This window comes from Seriola dumerili, unplaced genomic scaffold (assembly GCF_002260705.1).
Source record: "Seriola dumerili isolate Sdu_G_001 unplaced genomic scaffold, Sdu_1.0 BDQW01000138.1, whole genome shotgun sequence".
Classification (NCBI taxonomy): domain Eukaryota; kingdom Metazoa; phylum Chordata; class Actinopteri; order Carangiformes; family Carangidae; genus Seriola; species Seriola dumerili.
Window position 1 is genome coordinate 3,556,243 of NW_019174393.1, and position 6,000 is coordinate 3,562,242.

Here is a 6,000-nt window from a genome sequence, read left to right on the forward strand (position 1 = left end):
CAGGAACTTATTATCTGGTGCAGGTTTGTCCGCAGAAAATCTGCATTTGAATCAGAGCGATGCTGATTCTCGCCGTTCAGTCCTGTGTTGTTTTGCATGGTAAGGATGGTTGTTGGCTGCATTTAATGCGCACTTGTTTTCACTGAAACAGGATTAGAGATCTGCTCGCTTCTGTTGGGAATTCACTTAATCTAGACCACGATAGGTTTTGATGAATTAATTTTTCGAAAAGATGTCAAAGCTCCTTACTTCTCTAAGTTTCTGACAGATGGTGGATATTTTTGAACAAGTCTGTCAGCAGCTGTTTTTCGTATTATTTAGCAATACTTTAAGAAGACTGCACTTTTGTCTTACTACTTCAGGAACCTCACTCCAAAGAGATCTTTATGTCAGCCACAGTTTGGCTGCAGTTCACATTAGAAGCACTGTTTATACATTAAAAACCACCTCTAGCTGTGCACATACATTTTGCTGCAGTGATAAACCGACAGCTCAAACATAGGTGACTTTATTGTACTACAATAAACATGAACACTCGTACTCGCACACTGGACAAAAATGTCAGATTTCAGTGTTAAAACATGTATTTTCTGTAAAGATTGAGATCAAGGCTCAGAATACCAACTTGGCTCCAGGCTGCTAATTAATATGAAGAGACACACAGGTGGATGTGAACAGCAGATTTCAGTATTTTCTGGTAATCATACAGTAATGGCTTCAAAGATTCATAATGAAGAGTGTTTGTTATGTACAGGCACAAAGTGGTTTAGTGGAAGGAAGAAAGTAGCTGCTCACCGGCCGCTTGTATGTTACTTTCATTTTTTTTTTTTCCCCATCTGTGGTTTAATTAGTTGATTCTTTCCCAATGGAGACGTAATTACAGAAATAGTTCATGTAAATATCCGAACACTCCAAGGTCCACTTTTCCATTCTGGGGCTGTGGTCTCCGACTTTTGGACCCCACTGTATAACACTAACCAGAATATAAACAGCAGCTGCTCGAACTGGCTCTCTGCATGTGAGTTTAGTCATGGAGGAGCAAAACCAGTCCAAGGGGATGGCTGCCTTGATTCATTGATTGTAATTTCCCATATGTCTGTGCGCCGCAGCGTGTATTTAACTCCACGGTATCCTGCGTTATGGCTGTAGCTGCTCATGGTTCATATTAATTATTCACAATTTTCTTTAATGAGGATTAGATGAGCACATTGAAAGAGAAAAACACATTTTCACACTCATCAACCATGAGACAGCAGCTGACCCCAGTGTACTCCAGGTTTTTATTAAATGTTTTCCGTGTTGTTTTGGGGCAGAGAACGTTTTTAACATGCGGCAAAGAGAAATCTGTTTTACGATGTGATGAAACTGGTAAAAACATAACGAAGTAACAACAGTAGTTCATCATGTTATCCCCGCCTTTGTGTCATCATTTCAGGCAGGCAGTGGGGTTTTATTCTGAAATACATCCCATTACATACATTATGATGAAATAATGAAACATAACCTAAATTAAACTAGAGCTGCAAGAATACTTTCACTATCAATTAGTCTATTGATAAGTCTTTGGGTTTTTGTTTAGTCTGTAAAAGTCTGAAATCAGTGAAAAATGATCATCACAGTTTGATGTCTTCAGATGTTAGTGCCACACCCAAAAAGATTCAGTTTACAACGATTCAAAACTGGAAATCATCACATTAGATCAACTGAACCAGAGACTATTTGACATTTTTGATGAAGTTATTGATTACCTTCCTGTTGATCAACTGTAACTTGAGTTAAATTACCCATAGGTGCCGTATATAGAGTAGTTATAATTAGCTCCAGCCATCAGCTACATCACTGAAATGCTGCTTACTTGTTAATAATAACTTTGCTCAGATAATTGATCTGAGGAAAAGTCAATAAAAAAACATTTCAAATTAAAAGTTCTGTAGCTGTATTTTAAAGTAGTGCTAGGTTTTCCGGTGGTGTTGCACACAACACTGAATGATCAGTGTTTAAAGAAATACTCTGAAGGATTTGTTGGTGGCAGTTTGCCCCTCCTCCTCAGAGAGAGAGAGAGAGAGAGAGATGTTATTTCAGGATCGTTTCACAGTGGTTATGTTCTGAAGCACAAATAAACAAACCCACACCTCCGCCACATGCGGTGGCGAATATTATTGACGTGTGATGATGCGTTGCTTTAAATGTTGCTGCCGCAAGCAGTTTTGATACAGGATTATTTCCTTTCCTTTAGTGAAGGATGGTCCAGTGTGCCCTGTGCTGAAGGGGAAGAGATAGGAAGCACTGAAGCACCTTTCCTTAGCGTTTAGAGAATTGGACCAGCTCTTATCATGGCTGCCACTTACAGACTTCTGGGTCATTTCACAGCCCTGCAGCTCTTACTGCTAAATAAATGAGCACTTTTACACTTCAGGTTCCCTCGTATTATTAATTAGGCAGAGAATTGGGTATTTTAGTACTAATCATAATTTAACCTAAGAGGTGATTTTTGCCATTCAGCACTTTATTAAATTAGGCTTAAATTCACAGGTTAAGCAAAAACCATAATATGTGAGGCTGTTCTTTTCCATGTTTTACGTTTCTCATTGGTGTTTTTTTTTTTTATTTTTTATGACAGACCTCAATGTGTGAACCTATTATAAATGTAAACATGCACACAGAAAGCCAGCAGGGAAACCAGCTTAGAGAAATGCTTGAGCTCCAGCTCTCTGGATGCCTGTAGCCTGTGGATAAATTAGTCTGCCCTGGAGACAGTGCCGTTTGGGCTTATCTCCAACCTCCTCCAAATTGAGGTGGGAGTTGGTAGCGGCCAGAGGTATAAAGGAGATTTAGCCTATCCGACAGGGCATTAATCTCTGCACCTCCTCGGCATCCTGCAAGTTTTCGAGCCCCGATCCCTCCGGCCATATAAAGATGTGAAGTCGCCGTGCATCCTATCAGCACCTCATTGCGGCCCCTTTGAGAGAGAATTCATGAGTACGTAGCTTTAGTATCTGTCTGTGCTGGAAGGCAGCCATCAGTCTGGTATACAGTCAAGACGAGAATAGTAACAGTGAAGCCTTAATTGCTGTGATACCTAAACAAGCCCTCTTTAAGTGGAGGCTCAGCTATCAAGTGGCTTCATCTGTCAGAGTCTGTCTGTGCTCTACTCACCGCTACAGTTAAAGCTTAAATTAAAAATATTTATTTTCCCGTTTTATGACGGATTCCAGGATCTACTGTGCAGTATGTCTCTGAAGAACACTGTAGACTTTCTTTAGTCACCCCAGGTTGTTTCATAAAAATGAATGTGGTTCTTAGAGCGCCGTATAACGAAAGAGCTTTTTTAATTTTATTCATAAACCTACTACACTAACTGGCTAAAGTCTGGTTGGCCCCACCTCCTCCCTTCACATATCATAAGTAGAGATAAGACAGCCTTTTAACTTTTATTCACTGGACTTTATTGTCCCCAGGAGATGCTTATTAAAATAGGAAAAAAAAGACACATACTGTATGTATAAAAACCCGACAAAACGCCAACCATGATGAGCTCAAGATCTAAAAGACGCCAGAAAATGAATTAGTCTGAGTGTCTCAAGTCCTTCCTCTCAAGGATGAGAACTGTAACTCGCGCTCTCTTGACTGACCACAATGCACCTGGCTTTGTGTGTAGCACCTGTTGCTCAAAGATGACATGCAGATTACATAGTTCGCCCGCATCGTACTTACCCCCACCGCACAATATTTAGCAGACCTCTGCTTTTGTTTTGTATATTTGAAATCCTAAACCAAGAGATTAAAGGGAAAGACCGTCCCCGTTTAAAACAATCTCTGGTAGCCCCAAGACTTTGTTAGCAGCTGTAATCTCCTTGCGACTGCTCACCGTGCGTTGAATGTCTCAGATTGTTTTATTTGAATCATTTTCATGTGCCTAAATGGTAAAACAATAGTATCTCACAAGAAAAGTAAAAAAAATTAAACTTATATCCAACAATGTGCAAACATCTTGTGACCAATGACATTCATCTCGTAATCAGTGATCAGAGTGGCGGTATAAAAACTTGATTCAACCCCCAGATCAGAAAAAATCACGCTGAATTTCAGTAGTGTTTGTGGCATCAGACTACCGTCTTTAACTGGTGCGATTTCATCATGTGGAAAAGTTGGCGAAACAGTGAAACGTCACAAGTGCTGTTAAAGCTTCATGCTTCAGCTAGTAAAGGGAAATGCAGATGTACTGGACTGTGGGAGGGTAGACTTCTGTGATATACACAGGGCCTGTGAGTGAGTCATGGTGTGTGTGTGTGTGTGTGTTGTTCTTGTGTCGTCATGTGTCACGGGCAAACACTATTAATATAAACCAATGCAGTGACCTAACAGTTTCCTGGCGGCGGCGGCGCCTACAGACACATTGTAAGTACGCAGGCCCAAACTATGACTCACCATTGGAGTGTAGGAGCTCGGGCTGTTCATTCATGGACAAACAATACTAACATCACACATCTGCTGGCTGCTGTTATGCTCATGACGCGTTTCCAGGATGTGACGTGCGTTGGAGTCGACGCTGCGCCAGAGTCTCGATAGAGCTGTAAGAGAGTCTTGACCGTAGCGTCACTATCAGATCTATGAGTGGACAAACCAAAACAAATGAACACAATGCAGCTCTTGATACATAAGTGTGAGGGTTTGGAGAGGTAGAAGTGTTGGCAAACAACAGCTAATTTACAGTGTGTGTGTGTGTGTGTGTGTGTGTGTGAGACAGTGTTGTAGTCGAGTCACAAAACCTCGAGTCCGAGTCACCAAAAAGAATCTGAGTCGAGTTCAAGTCAGGACCCCGATACCTGCGTCCAAGTCCGTTCAGTTCTCGAGTCTAAGTCGAGGCATGAGTCCTGAAAGTCCGAGTCCTGGACCCGAGGTCTACAACACCGGTGTGAGATGTGGTTTTGAAATAAAGCGGGAATCCTGAAATGACAAACCCAGATGTTTGGAGTAACTCCACTCCCGATGTGACGAGTCTCAAAAGTTGTTGTGAAAGCTGTTATGATTCTATTATGGGACTCTGATAGACTGGATTTGTGTAAATATAATATTGATTTCTCACTCCAGGGATTAATCAATATAGTAATCTCTCATCCCTCTTTGCTGGCAGCATGACTCTATCGATAACAAATATCTGTTGGTTGCTGTGTTCGTCTCTCGGTCCCCCACTCTGGTGCAAAGTGAAATATCTTTTGGAAACTTTTGCATGGCTTGCCGTCAGTGTGGTACATTTAGAGTTTGTTTTTCCCACAGGACGGTTTGTAACAGGTTTGGTGATTCCCTGACTTTTGCATCTTGCACCTTCATCCAGACAAACTAACCCAGACTTTAGTTTGTCATTGCAGAAATAATGACATTCCCCAGCAGCTTTAAGTACACTTCTTGTCAAACGTTAGACGTGACCTGTGATGACTCTCTCACTGTGAGCGTGTTAGCATGACAGTCGCTACACAAACAAACTTTAGACCTCGACCGATCCATCTTACAAAGTAGTTTTCATGCTTTTTACAGCCTCACAGTTGCTGCTTTGTTTTATTTAAAGTCAAAGAATATTTCTTTTTGTGTTGTGATAACAAATAGCCCGGCACTGTGAGTGAGGCAATGTGTCGTAAATGTCATCACAAGTTGTTTTTGTGAGTGTACCCCTGACTGAGCGCGCAGAGTACAACTCCTGAAGACAATATTTGCCTGCATGGCGCTGGTTGTTTGTCTAGTCAGAGGAAGAGCTCTGATGTCTTTATCTGTATTCATGTGTTCTGCTGGCGAACGCTTCCCTGTATTTGCCGGCCGACCTGTTTCATTTGGTACATTGGATGCGTCTCCGGCTGAGAATCGGCGTACTGCTGGATGGAGCCGTACCTGTGAGGGAACGAGCGGGCATCTGATGATAAAAAAAACGGCTGTATTTAGATTCAAGCTCACGTCCTCGCCGGTGTCCTCTCTGTCTCCCGGGTGATTCATTCCGACTCCTCCACC